General features: G+C 40.9%; 1 long non-coding RNA gene across 2 annotated transcripts in view; it reads left to right on the top strand.

The window, feature by feature from the left end:
* Positions 1 to 23,571, top strand: part of LOC147999415 (uncharacterized) — a 112,181-nt gene that overhangs the window by 40,382 nt on the left and 48,228 nt on the right. For both annotated transcript variants that reach the window (XR_015643603.1, XR_015643604.1), the window contains exons 2-3: positions 890 to 963; positions 1,749 to 1,892. This is a non-coding gene — a long non-coding RNA (uncharacterized LOC147999415). The remainder of the gene's footprint in view (positions 1 to 889; positions 964 to 1,748; positions 1,893 to 23,571) is intronic.

Below are 23,571 nucleotides of genomic sequence, written 5' to 3'. Positions count from 1 at the left end.
GAGACTGTAAAGAATCCCGAGTGTCCTACAAAACCCCTGATGTGTCTATTTTCATTCATTTACAAAGTACTCAACAAGCTGTTCGTTTCTTTGATAATTTCCTTCTCTTGAATTGCTTTCTAAAACTTGTACTTTTCAGCTCTTGGACCTACCTCTTACATTGGCTACTCTTTCTCGATTTCATCTATTTACTTCTTTAATTAGACCTGTTTAGAGGTCTAGTGGACATGTAGCACACCCTTAGGACATACAGTTAAGAGAATTTCAACAAACATCACCCGGATTTTTACTCTGCTAGTTATTGCCATAAAACACATTAAAAAGAACTGAAAGAAGAAAGACTTGATTTGGTTTAGTCATGACGGGACGTCAAAGCAACTGAGATGACTGACCATGCTGCATTCACAGTCAGGAAGGAGAGACGTGGCAGGTGCTGCATGGCTTCTTCTTATGCACACGAGGGTCCCTCATGGAATAGCGAAGTGCACATTTAGAGCATGTCTTTCCATCTCAGTTAACCTAATCTAGAAAAATCTCATCCCAGATTTTTGTTTCCATGGTGATTCTAAAGCTTCTCTGGCTGACAATGGAGATTAACCATTCATTACTCTATGAGACATGATGGGTTGGTGTCTTTCTTCTTCTCTTTCTCTGAGTCGCAAGGATGCCTGTCTCAGTGAGTCATTCCTTTTACTATTAAATAGTGCTATTCTATTGTTAGGTCTGCCATGCTCTGCTTAGCACTTTTGATCATATATATATATATATATATATATATATATACACATATATATATATATATAATTTCTATTTGTAACTTGGAAGACTGTTATGAGCAATGGCCTTCCAGATCGTGGTTGAACCAACATACGCTTTTATTTCTTTCAAGGAAATATGAAGGTTGGAAATGCTGGGCCTTGGGTAAGGATAAACGTCTCTGCTGAGCTACTCTTTTCAAAGCAGGTGGGTTCCCTGACCTTATCATCAAAGTCATTGGTCTCATGTTAGTACCACTCTTACACCATCGGCTTTCACAATTTAGACATTCTGGAGGGTGTATAGTGAAGAGGATTTTAAAGTTTTCTAATGCTCATTTCATAGAAATATAAGATTTCATTACCTGTGTTAAAAATGAAACTCAATATACAAAAGCAAAGGACCAAACAGTAGTCAGTAGGCATTTTAGGGTAGGAGGAAAAGGGAAGGGGCAGTTTGGGGATGTAGCTCAGAGAAGAGCGCTTGCTTAGAATGTCCAGGGCCCTGAGTCTGAGCCTTGGCACTGCAAGATCCATAAATAAAAATAAAACATTGCTTCCCAGCCGACTAATGACGTCCAGCATCTTTCCAAAGAAGCTGGCATATTTTGCTTTATGAACTGGCTGTTCAAATATTTTGCCAATGTCTTTTATCAAATAATGTGTCTGCTTCTTGCTGAATTGTAAAAGCTCTCCGTATATTTGGATATAAATTCTGTGTCAGATATGAGTCTTGCAAATATTTTCAATCCAGATTGTGGGTGGTCTGTTAATTTTTTTTTTTTACCGACGGCTCTTAAAAGGCAGAGGTTTTGAATTTTTATAAGTCTAATTTATAAACGTTTTGCTGTATGATTTGTGTTTGATGTGCCAGTGTAGGTAAACTTTGTCAAACCCAAGTTCATATAAACTTTCTCCTGCATGTTTTCTGATTTAGACTTGATTATTAGGACCTATAATCTCTTTTGTTTTTATTCTTTTTATTTTTTTTAGATAACATCTCCTGTTAGTCCAGGCTGGCCTTGAATTCACTGTACGGCTGAGGAAGGAAGGCAGCACTCTCCTGTCTCCAGAATCCTGGGCCTGCAGGTGAACATCAGAACAACCAGATGGAACCCAGCGTCTTGTGAGAACCAGGTACCAACTAAGTTATCTCCCCAACCCCTATAATCACCTCAGTATAAAGCACGGGGTGATGGTTAAGACTTTCTGGATCTGCCTATGAATAATGAGATATCCAATGCTGCTTGTTAAAAAGATATATTCCTCTCTTTGAAGAACCCCGCCCCTGTTACAAATGTCAATTTGTTGTATGCAAATGAGTTGGCTGCCCTGGTGTCTGCCCCCTCCCTTTACCTGTGCCTCCTCTTGAGTCTGCTGACTAGATTCTGTGGTACGCCATGCAGGACGGTGGTGCGAGGGCCCGAGCTTCACAGTTTCAAAATTGTTTTGAGGCTTTGAGCATTTTTTTTTTTCACGTGAACTTTAGATTTGGCCTGTCGGTTGCTAATGAAAAGGCGTGTGGAATGTTATTTGGAATGTACAGAATCTATGCATTATCATGCATGACATGGATATTGTAACAGCATTGTGTCTTTTAATCGAGTAACAGACTCTGTTCCTCGCTCACACAGGGGTTTGCACCGTCTCCCAGTAGTTCTTGGGAAGCTCCCACACACAGTCCAGGGTTTTGCTGTTTGCCACCAGGTACTTCCTTTCCTTATGAACTTTAAAAGTCTGCTTCAATTGCACCACTGTAAACACCACATTATACTTCTTCCCGTAATCCCCTTTCCTCTTGGCAAGTGCCCAAGGAGCTGCTGAAACAGAATTCAGAAATGCATGCCTAAATTCTTTTCCTTACTTCAACAGACACACGAAAACACATAAAATGTGACGTTTGCAGGATGCCATGTGATGTTTAATGGACAGATGGTACCCATAGTATGCACGACACATGCACACATTGTGTGACTTATGGTAAAATATATAGGTCCTCAATTACTATTTCTTCATAGTGAGAGCATAGTCCTTCTAGCATCCTGAAATGAGCAGCACATGATTGCCACATATAACCACTCCACTGCTCAGTAGTGTAACTTTGTAGCCCAGTCTAGTTGAAGCTCAGTTCCACTGGTCAAATCTGCCATCTGCCTCCCTCCTCTCTAATCTCTCTCTTAACCCCCACAGTCTCCTCACTCTTTATTTTATTTTCCATATATGAGTGAGATTACATAGCGTTTGTCTCTCTGTGCCTAGTCTAGTCATCAATGGTCAGACACTAGGGTTTTCGCCCTTTATTTCCTGTAATAATAATTAATTTTGACTTATTCCTGGAGTAACACATAAACTTCTAGTCATAATTATCACAATTTCAACCCAAGTGTGTTTCAACTGATTCCGCTGCCCCCTCGTCTGCTCTCTCCTCACCTGCTGCTTCCCACTGCCTAGTCTCTTTGCTGCATTCCCATTACCCGGTCCTCTTGCCCCTTCTGCCTTCCTCAGCATCTTGGTTTGCCCTTCTCCCTTTTACCTATACGCACGATCACTTATATTCGCGTATGTGCACATTAGAACTGCTTATGTGAAAGCATTATGTCTGTGTCTGTGTCTGTGTCACCTCTATGGCTAGACTTTCTGATCTACCCATTTTCCTGAAGGATTTAGACGGTTGCTTTTCTTCACAGCTGGATGAAACTCCACTGTGTGTCTGCCTTGGCTGGTGCTAGCAGCACTGTAACAAGTGTAGACGTGGAGGGGTCTCCAGCCTTCGGGCTCATGAGAGCCAGTAGCTTGAGGACTGTGGCGAGCAGTCAGTAGTTTTGCTGAGTCCTTTGAGGAGGAGTCCTTGCATTCCTTTCCACATGCTGTTCTGACAAACACCTAACCAGCGTGTGGCACAGCCCCTCCTCTCCAACCCTTAGAACTCGCCATCATGCACCTCTGTTCACAGACCTTCTTCCCTGACTGAGGTGGTTTGATTTGTATTTTTCTGATGATAAGAGGGTATCAGGATAGTAATACCCATCCATGTTTTAGTAAACCCATCCACGTTGCCATTTGCATGCCTTATTTGGAAACATTTGTATCAATTGCTCATAACTTGATTGCACTATCAGACCTCTGGCAGTTGGGTTTTAAATTCCTCATATGTTCTGAATATTATCCTTGTGTTAGGATTATAGCTTGCAAATATTTTCTCCCATCCAGTAAGGTTGCCCCTTTATTCTGGTCATAGTATCTATCCTTTGGTATGCAGGAGGTTGGTGGTTTGACATAACCCCGTTGTTTATTTTTATTTTTTCCTATGTTTTTGAGATCTTATCTAAACCAAAACAAACAGAAACATTTTGCTCATTCCAACGTTCTAAGTATTTCCTTCATTTTCCTTCAGTGCTTCTACAGTTTCAGGGGTTGCTTTTAATGTTTTATTCATGTTTTAGATTTATTTATTCTTATTCTCATAAGTTCATAGTGTGTGCGCACATGTGTGCATGTGTGCATGTGTGTGTGCATGTGCGTGTATGCATGTGCGCGCACGCATGTGTGTGTGTGTGTGTGTCTGTGTGTGTGTGTGCATGTGTGTGTGTGTGTGTGTGTGTGTGTGTGTGTGTGTGTGATGTTGGTACACAGCACTCATATGCAGATCAGAAGACAGCTTTGTAGGGTCAGTTCCTTTCATTCTCACATGTACCCTGGGATTAAACTCAGGTCACCAGGCTTGCAACTTCTCATAGCATGCACCCTTACCCACCTGCAGCCCCACTTTCAAGCTTACATTTGCAACTGGTAAGAGACAGTGCAGTTCTTCTGCATGTGGGTGTCCAGTTTCCCTGGCACTGCGTAACGACCGGGCCACCTTTACTCTGGGGCAGGCTGTCAGCACCTTTATCAAAGGGCTGTGTGCTCTGAGCCCTCCTGCTCTGTGGCTTTCTTCACACACCTTTTTAACTGAGAAGGACTTTCATGGACTGATGACTATTCTATTGTCGTGCTAAACTCATCAATATATTCCTGACGCAGCCTTATAAATTCTACCTAGAGTCACACCATTGCTGTTTAAGTCTTTTATCTCTTTCTGTCTAATCTCTATGCCTTTTTAAGTTTTCATCCTTGTATGGGGTTGAGTAGAGGAATTAAGGTTTGGAATTCTTGCTTGGCTTTTTGTTTTGTTTTGTTTTGTTTTTTTGAGACAGGATTTCTCTGTGGAGCTCTGGTTGTCCTGGAACTCTCTTTGTAGACCAGGCTAGACTCAAACTTAGAGAGATCTGCCTGCCTCTGCCTCCCATGTGCAGTTACAGGCATGTGCTACCACCACCCAGCCTTGTTTTACTTTTAATATTAAGGATGAAAAACACTTATTTCTATTAACTAAGATATTATTAACTGCAAATTTTTGTTCCTTTATCCTTTATATTCCTAATATATTGATCGTTGTATTATTAACTTATTCTGTATACTATTTCTGGATCCATTGAAAAGCTCATATATTTTTTGTTATTCTGTTCATATGATGGGTTAATACTGTTTTCAAATTTTCACCCATTTAAAAAAATTCTTTAGAAAATGCCCCTTGGCCACAGCACATTACTTTTATATATTGATGTAAATATTTTGTGAAGGATTTTTGTGTCTCTGTTTATGAGGAGAATTTGGCTCTAGCTCTCCATTCTCATAGTATCTTTGGTTTGGGAGGTAGGATATGGTAGTCTCTTGGAATGAATGAGATGTTGGTACTTTCTTTGCATAGGAAGTATTTGTTTTTATTTTCTTATTAAGAGTTTGGTACAATTATCCTGTAAAGTTACTCATACCTTGACAGGGAGGAGTTTCAGTGAAAATTTAATAGATTTAGATAATATTTATGTTTTTATTTTCTCTAGATTGAGCTTTGGTAATGCATATCTTTAAAGACATTTTCCCATTATTAAAAGTGTTGTTCACGTGTTTACCAAGTTTTCCTGTATAATTTACTAAACCATTCCTATCACTCAGTGTTGGTCCTGATAACAGGCCTTCTCAATCTCTTCTCATTGGTCTGATTAGAGGCTTATCAATTTTATCCAGCCCTACAATAAGGCTTTTACTCACATTATTTTTCTTTCTCTGTTCAATGTCTCCCTTGTCAATGTTTTCTTCTATTTTCATTTATGTGTCTTGTTTTCAGCTTTTTCCCTTCGCCTAATTCTTTCACACGGAAACTTAAGATGCCCGGGCGCCATCTTTTTTTTCCCAATGGGCACTCAAGCTCCAGCCTTTCCTCTACACACTGTTTTGATTGCTTTCCTCTGTTTTAATGTTTCCTTCCAATATCTCATAAAAAAGATTGTCTTACCGCTTTTTCCTTAATCACAAGTATTTTGAAATGTGTTGCCTAACTTCTGTGTATTTGGAAATTCTTTTCAGATTTTTCTTCAGTGTTGATTTCTGGTTTAATGGCACGGATGTTGCAGAAATGCGTTATCTTTGAAATGTATTTTGAAATTCATTTTGCAGTCTAAATCTGATATGTCCTGGCAAAAGTTACATTTTTTTATTTGAAAAGGAAATATATTCTGTATGGATTTTACTTGGTGGTATTCCATAGATATTAAGTCAAACTGCTGAATGGCATTGGGCTCTATATCCTTATTGGTGTTTTTATCCGAGAACTACAGTTTTCATGTATAACTGTATTGATTTAGCATTTTGATTTATTTTCTTGATGCACTTAAAGCTCTGTTATTTGCTGCACACATTGTAGGATTGCTCCGTCTTCATAATAGAGTGACCTCACTGTTCTTTTTCCATGATAATATGTGTTTACGTGATGTCTGTTCATCAGCTATTAAGACGCCAAACCAACTTTCCTCTTACTATTCTTCCTGTAGCATTATTTCTCCCTGTTTCACTTTCAATGTCTGTCTGTTCATTTAAAATGAAGTTCGTCAGACAACAGATAGTGAGGCATCAAACACTGCCTTTCACCCAGATTGTCTCCTTCATCCGGGCACTTTATCTTGATCATTGGTTTTTTTTTCTAATTTAATTAATTATTTTTTTGTTCTTCAGGAACTTCATGTATGTATAAATGAAACATATTATATCTACCCTCCATTTCCCCATTTCGAGTCCTTCCATATCTTCTAAATACAACCTCTTCCTGACTTCAAGTCTTCCTCCCCTTCTACTCCTTCTCCTCTTCCTTCTCCTGTATTTTATAATGCACTAAGTCCAGTTTATTTCTACCTTTCTATGCATGGGTATGGGACTATGCAATGGAGCATAGAAACATATCAGTGAGCACACCGTCAAGAAGAAGGATTCTCCTTCCAACTGCAGCTATCAAGTGCCAATAGTTCCTCAGTAAAGGTGGTGCCTGGAGTAGCAATATATATTAGAACTTTGGCTAACTTGATGGTGTGCAGGTCCTGTGCAGGCAACCACAGCTGCTCTGAGTTCATGGATGTCATGGTCATTTAATGTCCCACAGACAACCATTCACAGCAGGCTTCCTTGTCTTAGAGCTCTTCCATTTTCTCTAGGGACTCTTCCAAGACTTTCCCTGCATTATGGCCAGGGGCAGAAGGTGAAGTGGGTTGATAGAGATGTCCCATTTAGATGATTGCCCACAGTTCTTATTTATGAGTCTCAATTGACTGCTGCTCACTGCAAAGAGAAACTTCTCTGATCAGAGTGTAAAGCGTCAGTGATCTCTGGAGATTAGAAGGCAATTTAACAACATGAGCATTTAGCAAAATAACAGTAGCAGCTTCTGTTCTAGGACATAAGACCTCCTCAGCCAGCTATGGCCTTTTAACCAGGATTCTAGTACAAGGCATGACACTCTTTTCTGTGGAGCAGGCCCCAACTCCAGTCAGAGAGCAGTTAGTAAGTCCTTAACACTTGTACCACTATTGCTCCAGTTAGTAACTCCATAACAGTTGTACCACTATTGCCCCAGTTAGTAACTCCATAACAGTTGTACCACTATTGCCCCAGTTAGTAACTCCATAACAGTTGTACCACTATTGCTCCAGTTAGTAACTCCATAACAGTTGTACCACTATTGCTCCAGAGGATGGTATTGGAGCATGATGGTGCCAGTGCTTTGATGTTTCCTCCAGCAGCCTGTGTAGTACCTCCCAGCATTACAACAGCAGGAACACAGTTTCCTGCTCAGTTGAGATTGAATTGTCTCTGTCCTACAGCTAAAGTGTGTAGTGTTTTCAGCAATAGGGTTTTACCATGTAGCTGGGCAATGGACAATAGCCCGTGTTGTTTTTTGGAGATTTCTGGGACCTCCTGACTCACATGAACTGCACTGACTTAATAACTCATGTCTTCTGGGAGTAGCACCCATGCAGAATAACTCTGTTAAACATCTTTTTAAAGTTATGTTTTGAAATGAGCTTACTCAGTAGTGAGCTTCCATGAGAGAGAGAGAGAGAGAGAGAGAGAGAGAGAGAGAGTATGTATGTACGTAACTCAGTCATTACATACTCACTCCCACACACACCTTTCAGCCACCATTTCAGCTTACTCCTTTAACCTCCAACACCATCCTCTCTTGGTTTATATCTTCTATGTTCTACCATTCTTCCATTATTATCCTGACTATCATTTTTATTAATGTGGATATCTTGGCCAGAGTCTATCAGGCTTTGAGTGTTGATTTCACATGCACTTGGAGAGTGGCACACCTGTAGAGTACATTCTAGAAACTTGTTTCAAAATCAAGTGCCAACTTTTATTTTCAGTGATAGAGGTAGGGGTAAAAATTGGGGTGCTTGTCCAGTTTCTTCCTGTGGTAAACTTAGTTAGAAACTGAAGGCAAGAAAGGGACCTCTCCAAGGAGCAGACATAAAGAAGGGATCTGCTACCATAATAGGAAACAGCAGCCAACAATGGAGACACAAGGTGTCTGCTCAAATAAAAACAGAAAAACTGGTCAGGGGAAGGCTAGGGAGGTGGTCCAGAGGGGTGAGGATCCATGGCCTGAGTTTGGATTCCAGAACCTACAAAATGTAGGTGAATGGATGCATCACATGTCAATTAAAGATAAAACCTATGGCCCAAAGGAAAGGGTAGAATAGAAGGTGGGACACCTGGGAGGCTGGAAGAATTCTGGGAGAGAGCAGTTTGCAGGAAGATTTGTCTGGGAAGATGTGATGAGAAAGACACATGGTGCCTGAGCGCAGGTCATCAGTCACGTGGCCAAAAGTAGGTCAGAGCAAATGGGTTATAGCAAGTTATGGTCCAGTCAGAGAAGAGCCTAGATATATGGCCAAGGTATTTGTAAATATATTTTGAGTCTGAGTCTTATTTCTGGGAGCACAGGGCTAGGAGGAAGAACCAGATTTAGCTTCTTCACAGTGTTGCTATGCACACCTGAAACTTCAGAGCTGTTGAGGTAGGACACAGAACGATCACTGCTGCTTCCTGGCTGCCAGCCTTGCTCTGGATTCAGTGAGAGATCTTGTCTCAAGGGAATATGGCATAAGAGTGTTGGAGCAGGATGCTGGATGCCCTACACACACACACACACACACACACACACACACACACACACACACACACACACACACCACTCAAACCAAATGCCCCAAATAACAATTACAACAAAACTCCATCTAATCCACTCCATTTGGGTCCAGTGGGGACCCAGCAGACACACAGCAGTTCTCTCCCACCCTAGGTATCTAGGACTTCCACCTGATGAGGGAAGCCAGCCTCTCCTGGAGTGTGCTCACCCTAGAAGACACAGGGATCTTGAGGAAACAATGAAAATGAATTAACAGGATAATATGAGACAATGGACAAAACCATTAGACATAAAGATGTTGAAGTTTGCTCTGTTGCTATGTTTGGAATGCTAAATTCTGTACCTGAAGTTGCCTAAAGTGAATTCTCACCTTTATCAGCTTTTGTTGTGCAAACCTTATTTCTTAATTTAAAACTATTGATTAAACAAAATGGCTCAGCCAATTACTAGAGGGATTAAAGATGGGCGGGTTTTTAGTTACCTGGTTGGGGGTTGCGGCGGGGGGGGGGGGGAGACAGAGACGGAGACACAGAGAGAGACAAAGACACAGAGACACAGAGAGAGACAGCAAGATACAGACAGAGAGAAAGACACAGAGAAAGAGACAGAGAGACAGACAGAAAGAGAAAGAAACAGAGAGGAAGGATGAGGAAGAGGAGGAAGAAGGAAGAGGAGAGACCGAGAAGGAAGAAGCCTCCATGAGAGGCGGTGGACCATGAGCACATGGCCAGGAGAAACAGCAAACACTGGGGAAGTAGCCAGGCCAGCAGTTAGAAAAGTAGATAAGGGTTTAACCCCTTCTCAGTAACTGTCAAAGCCAAATAAAATAACCATCGTCTGAGCCTTATTCATTCATAAGCAAGATGAGGATAAGTTTAAATTGGTTCAACTATGTAAAGAGAAAAGAATAGAAGAAAATGATAACCATCCTTGATGAGAGAGTTAAGTGGCTGGGAATTCTGAGCACATGTGAAAATGTAAAACAATAAAATGCTTGCAGACCGTGCTCGGACTCTGCTGGTGAACACGCAACTGCACGGCGAGTTTGGAACCATTCATATTGCCTGATTAGCTTTGTACATGCTCACCCAGACCTCGGGAGTCACTCCTCAGGAATCCATTTAGCTCTACTCTTACACTTGTTCACCAGAAGGCATGTGAAGGCGTGCTCCCAGTGGTATTATTTGTAATAGCAAATCCGAAGAGCAATTAAATTCCTATCAAGAGGAGAATGGAGCAAAGGGTGGTAATAATATCTAAAATGCCAGAGTAATCAGAATCAATGAACAACAAATATGAGTTTTTGGAACTTAATTAAAAGGAAAATAGGCAAGTTGCAGAAGAAAACATATCTGTGCTCAAGTTTTAAAATAGCCAAACAGCAGTTAAGCTTCAGCCAATCACAGACTGCCAGCTTCTCACATCATGTCCAAGTGAGGCAGTCATGGGACCGTGACCTCCCAGCCACCGTACCCTGTTTCCTTTCCTTGTCTATAAACATTGCCTACCCGCATTGCCTGCTGGGATTGCTCACCCATGTCACATGGCCAGTGCACATAGTCTGCCCATATTGCCTTAACCTCTTGTGGTTAGAAACTCTGCCTGGCTCATGATTCACTCTTTACTCATTTAATTCAGCAAAAAACTCAGCAAAAGCAGCATATTCCAATCTCACTACCTTAGGTGTCATTTCTTGCTACCATACTAGTCTGTACGACACAGCACCCTAGATATGTGCTGGCTTCAGAAGTTCACGGTCAAGGGTGACTGTTCAGAGCAGCTACAGTGACATTAGAAGATCTCATGGTGTGCCCGAGATGGTGGGAGAATTCTAATGCAGTCTTCTGGGAGTAATTTACCCATCACGTGACACAGGTGACATTGGCAAGCACCTGTCAAATGTTGGCACTTATGCTGCACATTCATTAAGAAGAAAACAAAATCAGGCCTCTGCTCTGACTGATTTCACAGTGTTAATGTGGATTGTGCAGTTAGTAAAATTAAGCTCTTATTTGGAAACTCTGAACTGTGGAAAAAATGAAGGCTATTGGCTTTGTTTTATATGGTGACTTAGTGGGTAGTGCTGTTGGATAATAAGCCCAATGTTTACTGATTATTTGATATACAGAAGCTTCTTGACTTAGCTCCGTCACTAGCTGAAAATGTGGTGAGTCAGAAAAGCATTTGCCCTTTCTATCCCAAATGTATTCAAACCACCACTGTCCTAAACTTGGGGGGGAAAAGCAGCAAGTTGCACTGTCAGCTATCATCCGCCTCCACCATCTGTGTTTGTGTCTATTTTGAGTTAGAAATTGAGTTTACAAGGTGAGTGGGGACTCTCACAGTCATTCAATTGTTTGAAAACCTTGAACTGTCTCTATTTTGGCTAGCAAGCTACGATAGTCATACTTCTGAAGCAATAAGGAAGCAGTCATCACATTTCCTAGCATTTGGGACACTATGAAAATGTAAAGCACCATATTGACTAGTACCTTTTGGAAACCAACTTTTTTTTTTACATTAAATTCTCCACAGCAAGAAAGGCAGCTCCCTTCCATTATGGTAAGGCTGAGAACGCTGCTCTGCTCTGGAACTGAACCCTCACTCCCGCCTGCACAACGGCTGTCTAAGGGGCGTGTTAGGAGCTTCGAGGTCACTCGAGCCTATCTCAACATGCTGGAACCACCCCCTAGGCTGGAAGAATGATTGGTAACATAGGGCAGAAAATTCCATGTTCAGATCACATGTGCCATTTTCTGAACGTACTACCAATGAAGGGCCATGAAGTTTAAGCACGCAAAATGGACTACATAGGGACCAGAGATGAATCGATTTCCCTACTTCTTCACACCTTGGAGCACGCTGTGTCTTTATACTGCAAGTGGCTTCATGGGATGGGTTTGGTTAAGTAACAGATTTAAAATTGTGTTATTTTTCTGTATTGGCATTTTGATTAAATGCCGGGAGATTTTAATTTCTTGAGACCACATTTGCCTGAAGAAGCCAACAGTTGCCGAGTGGTCGGAAGATGATTGTGTATGATTATTTAGAATAAGACACATAGGTGTTGCAGCTGTGCTATTCACACCACTGCTTCTGCCAAATCTGTGGTTTGTTTATTAGTACACACAGAAGGGGTTTCTGCATACCCCCAACAACTCAGATGCAAGACACGGAAGACAGGGCAACCCACTAGGGAGTGTTGACATTGGTACACAGTGAATTCTAGAAGGATTTTAAAATGAGCAACAGTACTTTGTAGTAAGTGAATGTGAAAGTATCCTCCAAAGATAGTCTTGTCTTTCTGGAAAGTAGTTATTTATCATCGTGCAAAACCCCAAATTAGCAGTGATGTGGGCAGTTGGTCAGTTCCTATAGACTACCTCCATACAATTGTCCAGAATCTATCCATGCAATACACTTTTCATAGTAAGTTTGATGTGTGTGTGTGTGTGTGTGTGTGTGTGTGTGTATCTGTGTGTATGCACGCACATGGGCGTTTGTGTGTGTATATATCCATACACACATACTTGTGCAATGGCATATGTATTAAGGCCAGAGGTCAACTTGTGGGAGTTGGTTCTTGGTTCCCATTATGTATGTCCCAAGGTTTGTAAGGAGAGCATCAGGCTCAGGCTCGTCCCCTGAGCCATCTCATCAGCTCTAAATTAAACTTGTTTTTAGATTTGTACTTATGTTTTTTCCCTTAACACTCCACTACTTATAACACATGCAATCTCTTTACAATGAGTTATATTATTGCTATTATTGTTGTTGCTGTGTTATTGTGTGCATATGTACATTGCATGTTTGTGTGTGTGTGTGTGTGTGTGTGTGTGTGTGTGTGTGTGTGAGAGAGAGAGAGAGAGAGAGAGAGAGAGAGAGAGAGAGAGAGAGAGAGATGGTAAATGGAGGTGCCATCACGGTTTAAATATAGAGGTTATTCAGGGGTCAGTTATTACTTCCTACTGTGGGTTTGAGGCATGGAACTCAAGTTGCTAGGCTTGTGCAGCAAGCATTTTACCTGCTGAGCTCTCTTGACAAACACCATTACAATTCATTATGGTATGCCTTTTTCCTTTGCATCATTTCTGATTTCGGACATACTAATTAAATAAAAAATATTAGAGAGAGTTCATCCCATTTTGTGAACTACTACTAGTTCACAGAACTTTCTAGTACTAGAAAGTACATTACCTCTAAGTTGGTTTTTGTATGTAAACACACTTCAAGACAATGAAGCTTCTTCAGTGAGTGCAAAGATGTTTTTGTACAATTCCATTTGTAAGTATAACATTTGTCAGAATCTTGTCATTTTGGGCAACCACATGTTTATATTCTGTGGTTTTTGACCAACCTCATCAAAAGGCTTAGATTATTTATTGTGATATTTTGGATGACATACTTATCAAGAAGAATGTATAAAAGTACCAACCATGAGGATAGATGCTCATGGGATTGCTTTTAAAGCTATTTTTTATGACTAGTATACATCTTATAACCATTATAACACAATACAGTCACTATCGTACTTGGATACATTGATGTGTGGTTGAGTAAGGAGATACTTGAGCCCACAGGAAAATAGCCTTTCAGAGGAGGAAAACAGCAGGCAAAACCCTGGTTCCTAGAGTCTCCTGGAAATAAACAGAGGAGAACTGATCATCCAGCTTGGAGATAAAAGATGCTACAAAATACTGGCTTTAATAGTAAAGAGTGGGTGGAAAATGTAACAAGCACTGAGTGTTAGAGAATATGGAATAAGGCAGCACTACTGGATGCAGAGGCTCAGACTGTCAGCATAGCAGTTACCCAGCATCTCACTCTAACCGACATGCCTTCCAAGCAAGAACAAACAAAAAATAGAGAATCAAATGACAATGTGGATCAAGTAGACTTAACAAGTACTGCAGAATAGTCCATCCAAACAGGAATGCATGTTCTCAGCATAGAAATAGAACACATTTTAGGAAATAAACAAAGTCTGAACACATACAAGAAAAATGAAACAACACCTTATAGTTTGTCTAATCACAGTGGAATAAAACTAGAAGTTAACATCAAGGGAAAGTAAAGAGAATGTACAAATTCCCAGAAACTGAGTGGCACATAATTGCTAGATGGATGGATCATTGAAAAAATCAGGAGGGAATTTACCAGAAACTCTTACAGTTAAGTGAAAATGAAAAAAAATGTGGATACAGTGAAAGAAGTCCTAAGAGAGATGCTGGTAGCTATAATTATCTATAATAAAAGGACCTCTGATCAATAATTTAATCATGTACCTCAAAACCTTAGAATCCAGAAACAAGCCAAACCCCAAATCAATAGGTGGAACTAAAATTATTGTTATTAAATTATTAGCTAAAGAATTGGATAGAAACAAATGTAGTAAAAATGAAAAGAACAATGTAAGAATCAATTAAATAAGCAGCAGTTCTTTGAAAAGATAAACATAATTGGTGGACCGTTAGCCAAACTAACCAAAAAAAAAAAAAAAGGAAAAGGAAAGAAAGAAAGAAAGAAAGAAAGAAAGAAAGGAGAAACCATATCAATAAAATTATACATAAACAGGAGACAACCTAACCCAAACAGTAATCCTGACCCTGGCCTTAACTAATGAACATCAATGAAACTCAGAGGATCATTAAATTACACTTTGGAAATGGGTAGATTTCTGCAAACATATGAGCTACCAAAATTAAACCAAGAAATGTAAATCATTTAAACGACTCTATAATAAAGTATGTGTTGAGATACTAATGATCTCTCATGCAAACAAAGCTTTGGCCCAGATGAATTCTATCAGATTTTGATTGAGAAATGGCATCAAATATTCACTCATCAAACGAATTCATAAAATAAGAGAGAAGGGCTGGACAGTCTCATTTTATAAAAATAGCTCTCCCTGAAACCGAAACTGGGTAAGGCCATGTCTAATTCTATTCTATGAAGAAGCATCATGATCAATAGCACTTATAAAAAGGAAGCATTTAATTTGGGCTTGCTTCCAGTTTCAGAGGGCTGGTCTATGAGCATCATGGTGGGGAGCACAGTGGCAGGCAGGTGTGGTACTGGAGCAGTAGCTGGGAGATCACCTATGATACACAAGTCCACTAGGCCTATCCTAAGCTTTTAAAACCTCAAAGCCCATCCCAAGTAGCACAACTCTTCCAACAGGGCCACACCTCCTAATCCTTACCAAACTATTCCACCAATTGGAGCTGTGGGGCTCGTCTCATTCAAACCATCACAGGTCGGAATGGCAAGAGAAGGCAGAGGGGAGAGAGGGAAGAAAAGACAAAGGAGGGTAGAAAAGAAAGTTCTGATACTATGTAGAGAGGAATCTACATCAGCATACTCTAGATGTATTTGCCCATCCATGTTGATTGAAGCAATAGTCAACTTATTAAATCAGTCCAGTTGTCTGCTAACAAATGAAAGAACAAAGAAAGCATAGCATACATATATAAGGGATTTTTCAGCCACAAAGAAGAATAAAATTATGTTGCTTATAGGAATGTGGATGCAATTATAGATCATCATATTACTCAAAATAAGCCAGACTTAGAAATTTTTCCTCTCTCTCTCTCTCTCTCTCTCTCTCTCTCTCTCTCTCTCTCTGCCCATATGTGCACACAGACAGACAGACAGACAGACAGACAGACACACAAAACTATGGGTATATAGTATGAAAATAGAATAAAAATCTCTCTGAGAGAAAGAGGGAGACAAAGGAGAGAAAGGAAAGATCATAGGGTATGAATCTGATCAATTCTATGATATAACAATACAAATATGCTTATGAGAGCTATTACTATGTTCAATGAATATCATCAACAATTTTTAAAGTTAGTATTATCAACAGAGATATTTCTTGTTGCTGGAGAGATGGCTCAATGGTTGAACAATTGTTACTCTTACAGAGGACTCAGATTTGGTTTCTAGCACCAATATGGTTGTTCACAACAGTCTATGATTCCAACTCCAGGGGGGTCCAACACCTTCATGTCAGGGGGGTCTGACCTCCATGTACACCAGGAGGGCATGTTGTATACACATATGCAAACCAAACCTTCATACACACAGAATACAATTTAAAAATCTAAAAAATAGTTTCTGACGAAAAGATAGCAATTTCTCATGATTGTTAAGGAGTGACAGCATAATTTGCAGTTGTCTATCAACCATATTTGACCTGCCTCTGCCCATAAATGTGATTGTGCAAGCGTATTTACTCGTGTACTACACATGGTTACCAAGAGAAAGGTCTAAAATGATTCTCACCAAATTACTACCCCAGGAGACCTATGAAAGGATGGCAGAGAGGAGAATCAGTATCTAGGATCTTCACATTTCCTGGCAGGGAGTAGGGTCCTTTTCCCAGCCAATGAGTCCTGGTGAGTTCGGTCCATCTGAGGTTGTCAATATAGTCTGATGCCACCTAGGAGACAAACGAGCCTAACTAGGTTGTCGTCTGCTGCCTGGAGAGGTATGGGAAATGACAGTATGTTTTGATTCTGCTTGGTCCGAGTGGGGAGAGACACAAGGTAACTGTTTTCTTGTTATTTCCTCATGCTGTAAACCTGATTTCTTTGAACCTTTCAGAAACCTTGTTTGGTAGGTTGCCTCTGGTGTCACTATCTGAATTAATAATTTACTTAACAAGGACCAACGGTGAGAAATAAATTATTCTCTATAGTCCAGGTCAAAAGTCTGCCATGTTTCTTTAAAAAAAATCATCATCATCATCATCATCATCATCATCATCATCATCATCATCTGGATCTTTCTAGAACCTGCTTCCATTATAAAATTTAAGTGTGCTTTTGTCTGAATCATTTAGAAATAAAAGTTTGACTTTCTATGTCCTTAGAGAGGCTTTGGAGGCGGTGGTTAAGTAATGGATGGTAAAACTTAACTGATAATTCCTTAGACATTTTCCTTATTCTCTATCTGCCTTCCTTGTGACCTTGTTTTACTTTTTTCTTCTATGTATACACTACAAACCCACTCGCTTTGTTTCAGTACATCTTCCTGTTACTATTTCATTGAAGGTGTATAGTCTCTTCTGTGTGTGAAGTCTTTCTGACTTTAGCACTTTCCTAATTACTTGTCTTGTTGCTGAGTCAAAGGACCTGACAAAAGCCACTTAAAGGAGAAAGGGTTTATTTGTCTCACAGTTTGAGGGTACAATCCATCGTGGCTGCAGGATCAGGAGGTGCTTGGTCATACTGTGCTTCCAGTAAAGAAGGTAGTGGTGTATGAGTGTGCTCAGCTCTTCAACCCTTCCAATGTGTTCCAGGTCTGCATCCCATGGAAATGTGCCCTGATAACTAATCAGAACCTTCTTCCTACATCAATTAACATAATCTAGACAATCTCTCACAGGCATGCCCAGAGGCTAGCCTAATTTACATAACCCCTCAGGGTCTTCCACGGTAGCTTATCGCCTACATAAGTCTAGATCTTATCAAGTTGCCAATATTAACCTCCATAGCACCACACCACACTCAATTCCTCTGCTCTTGTATCACCAAGAAATGTAGTTACTGTAAGTGTAGACCTCAAAGTAGGCAATAAGCTGGAACTTCATTTTTTTTTATTGCTGTAAAGAGACACCATGACCACAACTCATAGAGGAAAACATTTAATCGGGGCTGGCTTAGAGTTCAGAGGTTTAGTCCATTATCATCATGGCAGGAAGCATGGTGTGCAGTCATATGTGGTGCTGAAGACAGGACTGAGAGTTCTACATCTTGATCCACAGGCAGCAGGAAGAGAACTGAGATTCACTTCCTCCAACACATCCTAATATGACATTCTCTATAGACGTATGGATGCCATTTTCATTCAAAACACCCCAGAAAAAATGGCTACTTGATGAACTCGATGGTTCTAGGAACCTCATCAATACATTCCTCAAGACAGAGTGATGGAGATGTTAGCCCACCGTAGAGAGATGTTGGTGTACTTCTTTTTCATGAAGGCCACATGTTTTTGATTCAAAATAACAACTATCCAAAACTAGTAAATTTATGGTATAAAGAAAAAAGAACTTGGGAAATCATGCAGAGAATGGAGAATATGACCTATGTCCTCAGAGCCCCATAAGGTACGGCTTGGTCCTCAAGATGGAGCTATTGAAAGGTAGTAGTCTTTAAGAGACGGATCTTGCAGATCTTTACTAACTGGGGGTTGCCCTCAAAGCAGCTCATGAGAGCCTCGTCCTTTCCTGCTTCTCTCTCTTTTGATCCCTACCACGAGGTGAAGAAATGCTTAGCTGTGTGCCCTCGCTCAGCAGTACCACTTCTGTGCGAGCCAAAGCAATGAGACTGACCAACCGTGAACTGAGATGTATAAAACTGAGTCCAAAATGGCATTATTCTCTTTCTTCATGTTATTTTTCTCAGGTTTTTTTTTTTTTTATGGTGCTGAGAAACTAGCATAACCGGAAAAGTCAATGCAGTTAGAAAGATCTGGAACTACAGGCACTATATCTGAGCAAACAGAGCTTGGTTCAGAAGCCTGTCCTAGGCTTGTCCTGAGATATCCAACCATCCCTTGCCAAACTTTTGAAAACCAGGAAATGATATTGTTAGTCTTTTGTTTGCTTCTAAAATTTTTATAAACTTCTCTCCTCAGTTGTAGAAGGATACTATGGCAGCTTATAGATGTGTGTTATTATTGTCTCTAAGAGAATGGAGACTGAATGCTCTTTTGTGTTCCAGGTCTTTTAGTCTTGTGGTCAAATGTCCTTCTGACTAGATACTTTATAGCCGTCTGTACAAATACTGCCCAAAGTAAGAAAAAGCAGATTTAGATTGAATTATCCTCTTGGAAATATTAAAAACAGAGTGCTTACATAGATGAGGTATGGTACCAAATTGTTATAAAACCCATTTAAATAATTAAATGTTTCCTTCATGAAAAAGGTTGTGGTTTGAGTCACATTAAGTCAGATGGAGCAAAGAGAACCCTTTGTAAACCAACTGCATGAATTCAAATCAACAGATGCCACCATCTTCAAATAACACATATTAAGTCCACAAGTGTTTAGGGCCTGAACACTATTAATAGAAAAGAAATGACATATGTTCTAAAGAAGATGGGAGGTGTCTGACTGCTTTTGTCATTTGAGTGATACGCATGTGAGGTGTAAATGAAATTTTATTGATAAAACACTTCTTGGTTGATTTACTTCATATGAGAGTCTATATTTGTCTGGTCCTTTTTGTACTCCAGTCAACTTGCAACCGGTCTGCTTCGTGTGTCAAGTACAAAGCCCTGTTGGCAGGGTTGCTTACAGAGAACGGTCATTTGGAAAGCTCTTTATCTTACAGAGTGGCCCCAAGTGCCCCAGGCCAGGCCTTGCTGCTGCTCACACAGTACACTCTTTATAAGGCCAGGGACAGAATTTCAATGAGGAGCACTGAGGTATGTTTTTCCAAAATGCAGCATCTGGGCTGCAGGATTGGTTACGTGAAGGCCCAACAGTTGGTTTTACCTGTGGTTTCTGCTAATTAGCCTGAGGCTGTGCTGGCTGCCTCCCTGAGCTTTCTGAGCGCATCCAACTTTTCATCATCAACAAAACTCTAAAGATGGCTAAGTGTGCGTGTGGTAAATCTCAAGGGCCTTTGAACTTGGTGCAGATACCTGTCCTCTGGTGGACAGAGTGGATATTTATTGGCTGGCCTATACTTACCATCTAATGATGGGTCAGGTAATTTGGATTTCAAATATGGTAATAATTAATCCCGAGGATGTTTAGCCTAAGTACAGGTTTCCTTTCCTTAGAACTGACTGCTTCTGCCCAAAGCACACAAATGTTTTCTTAAAAAATTAAAAATATTTCTCCACGCATCCGTCTCTGTCATTCTACTTTCTCTGTTTATTTCTGTGGATACAGAGCTGCCGTGGCCATTTGAAGGATGTGTGTGTTTGTGCATGGATGCATATATATTTATAAACAGGGTTTTACTATAAGAGGAAATAGGAATTCCTGGTACAACTCTGGCCGGAAAGGCCTACTTCCCGTAGTAAAGACTCTGGACCACACAGAGAACAGCTCCGTCCGGCCTGCTTCCCTTCCCTCTATTCAGAAATGGCCTGGTGCAAGAAGAGTTTCCCAAGTGAGACACAGAATACAACCATACTCTGTTGTCTGCATGCCGGGCTTCTTACGCAGAAGCTTTCTGGAGAGCCACATAGGTACTTTCTGGAAGGAAAAAGCCCAGAACTGGAGGTCTGAAGAGAGCTGTTTCGGGGTCTTGTTCTTGGCAGTGGAGATGCCTGTGGCCAAGACTCTTCAGTGCCTCTGCACGCAGCTTACTAAGTTCTGTGAGATGGCTGGAAGCAAATTGTGCTTGTTTTGTACCTTGCAGAATCTAACTTGATTTTTTTAAAAAATTGTCTCAGGTGGAAAAAGTTGGGAAAGAATCCAAAAACTGTCACCATTTATAGAGCTCCATTCCAGGAGAGCCATTACATTACCCAGGGCTTTGTGGTTAGCATGCTGTATCAGACTGTGTTAAGACTGGCTCCATTTTAGCATCAAGAGCGCATAGAAAACTTAGCAAATGATATCACTCATGGTTGGCTTAACCAAGTGTTCCCAACCCTATAGAAAGCCCAGGTTTGCAGTAGTAACCCTTCCTTTTCTTGCCTGGCCTATATTACCTGTTGTTATTCTGTCTAAACTCCACCCCCACAGTTGCCTGGCAACAGCCAGGTTTGCCTGACTTACTATAAAAGGGGCTGCTTGCCCCCTTCTCATTCTCTTGCTCTTGCCCTCTTTCCCTCTTCCCCCTTGTTCCTTCTCTCCCCATTCCCCTCCCTGCTTCCCTCTACTTGGCCAGTTTCTATTTCTCTCCTCTTCTACTCTTCTCTCATTAAACCTTTCCATGTGGAATCACGTTGGCTTGGTATGGTCTGTCCAGATGCGAGCTGAGATTTCTACCCCAACATCACCTCCCTAAGCAACTCGTCAGCAGGTAACAATTGAACGAACATTTGGATCGCTTCACTTCCTTCTTGGTAATAGAACACCTAAGCTTGTTACCTCTAGCTCTGTACTGAGTCTGAAGCTGGCTTTTCTGCTATTCACTCCCCTCTCTCCTGTAACTTTAATTTTTCAAACTTTACTTCTAATGATGGTTCTTAACCGCTTTAACCTCCTTTGTAACCCACCACCCACCAAAGGTATTGGGAAAGAAAGGATACAAGGAAGTGGAAAAGGACACAGAAAGGTTCTTGGAACAAAACCCCGTCTGTGTTGTCTGGAAATCAGCAGTTCAGTTCACAGGTCAGAAGCAGTGGCAGCTCCATCTACTCTTAAACACCTCACAGTCCAATTTGGTAGAGTCCAATTTGGTTAGCAACAGTGGTCACATGACCTAGCAGATACAGCCCTGACTCAAGTCAGCAGGTGGGAACAACAGGAATACCAGAAGTTCTCAGCTGTGTCTCTCAGGCAAGCGAAGATCAGCAAAGACTAGAGACCCACAATCATTGCATGGCTAGTTGTACTGGCAAGCCAAGCTCTGTCTCTGTCACTCCATGGAGTCCTATTTATACCCTCCAAACATCACGTGTCCTCCATGTTCCTTGCCTCAGCATGGCTCTGCCTTAGCCTTTCCCACCTGTGTCCACTTTAAAGAAACTTTCCTCACTGTTCACCACAGCAAAACACCATCCAACTGACTTTCCTAAGAACCCTTAAGTTTCCCCTTCACTCTTCCTTCTCACTCCCTACACCATCCTTCTGCATGAAGGCTTGATCCTGTCTTAGTTAGGATTTCCCTTGCTGTAAAGAGACACCATGACCACAGCAACTCTTATAAAGAACAACATTTAATTGGGGGTGGTTTAGAGTTTCAGAGGTTCAGTCCGTTATCATCAAGGAGGGGGCATGGCAGCATCCAGACAGTCATGGGGTTGGAGGAGCTGAGAGTTCTACATCTTGATTCACAGGCAGCCAAAAGAAAACTATCTCATGGGCAGCTAGGAAGAGGGTTGCAAAGCCTGCCCCATCAGTAACACACTTCCTTCATACAAGGCCAAACCTACTCTAACAAGGCCATACCTCTTAATAGTGCCACTCCCTGTGCCAAGCATATTCAAACCAACACAGATCCTAAGGTATTAGGGAATGATGCAAGATTTCCCCAAGACTGCATAGATTAAAGAAATTCAAGTGTTTGCCTTTTCTACAACACAACTTGAAAACTAGTTTTTCTAATAAAATATGTTTAACTTTTGACCCAGACTGATCTCTGTCTCCCAAATTTCTAACCTTGTTTCCCTACTATTCTTCTACTTGACAAAGTCCGGTCACCAGCTTGAGATGTTCTTAAACCATGTGCAGGAGTTTATGACATCTTTTTCCCCCAGGAATCCAGTTTTAAGGTTCACTGTAGCCTTTTAGGGAGAGCCTATGAGCTTCTCTTTTTGCCCCTGCGTTTAATTATTCATTTAGCATGACAGTTGGCTATCGGCCAACAAGGACTCCCTCTCCCTGGTTTCTTGCAAAAGTCCAGGTGGTAAATGCCTACTAACACCCTGTAGGGCAATGTGCAAAGTTCTCAATGCCAGGTGAAGTTTGGGCACTGAGCAATTAGGACAGACAGACAGACTCACACTGCCCCTCAAGTGCACCTCACTGAAGAGCAGGTTGCTGTTTTCATCAAAATAGGTATCACCTTGCAGACAAATCTCATTCCTAAGGTCATAGGTTAACCTTCTCCAGATCACCTATAACGACTTCCTTAAGAATTACAGAGAGGGGGGCTGGGGATTTAGCTCAGTGGTAGAGTGCTCACCTAGGAAGCGCGAGGCCCTGGGTTCGGTCCCCAGCTCCGGAAAAAAAAAAAAGAATTACAGAGAGGAAATGTTATTATGCATATCCTTTAGAAGTGTACAGGGATTGTTCAAAGGCTAAGGAAGGATACTTGACAATATTTTACTAAGATTTTATTTCATATTACATTTTCTCACCTTTAATGAGTGGCTGCTTTACATTTTTCCTGTCTGATCAAAGAAAACCCCTTTTGAAAAGACGGCTATGTTTCCATTAGGAGGAGACAAGGCAATGTGAAATGGGAAATCCATTTAAAAGTCCTGTTTCAAAACATTAAAATTAAAAAAGCAAGTAGTGTTTCTTAGAATTTAGGAAACATAACATAATTGGTTTGAAGTAGGAAAGTGAAGAGTCAGGCGAATGGAAATGGATTGCAAGGATGGAGAATGTTATTTAGGAAGTCCTCACAGCGATGGCTCAGATGCTTTACCTAA

The sequence above is a fragment of the Rattus norvegicus genome, chromosome 19, assembly GCF_021556685.1.
Source record: "Rattus norvegicus strain SHRSP/BbbUtx chromosome 19, alternate assembly SHRSP_T2T, whole genome shotgun sequence".
Taxonomy (NCBI): Eukaryota; Metazoa; Chordata; class Mammalia; order Rodentia; family Muridae; genus Rattus; species Rattus norvegicus.
This window is presented reverse-complemented; position numbering and strand designations above follow the sequence as displayed.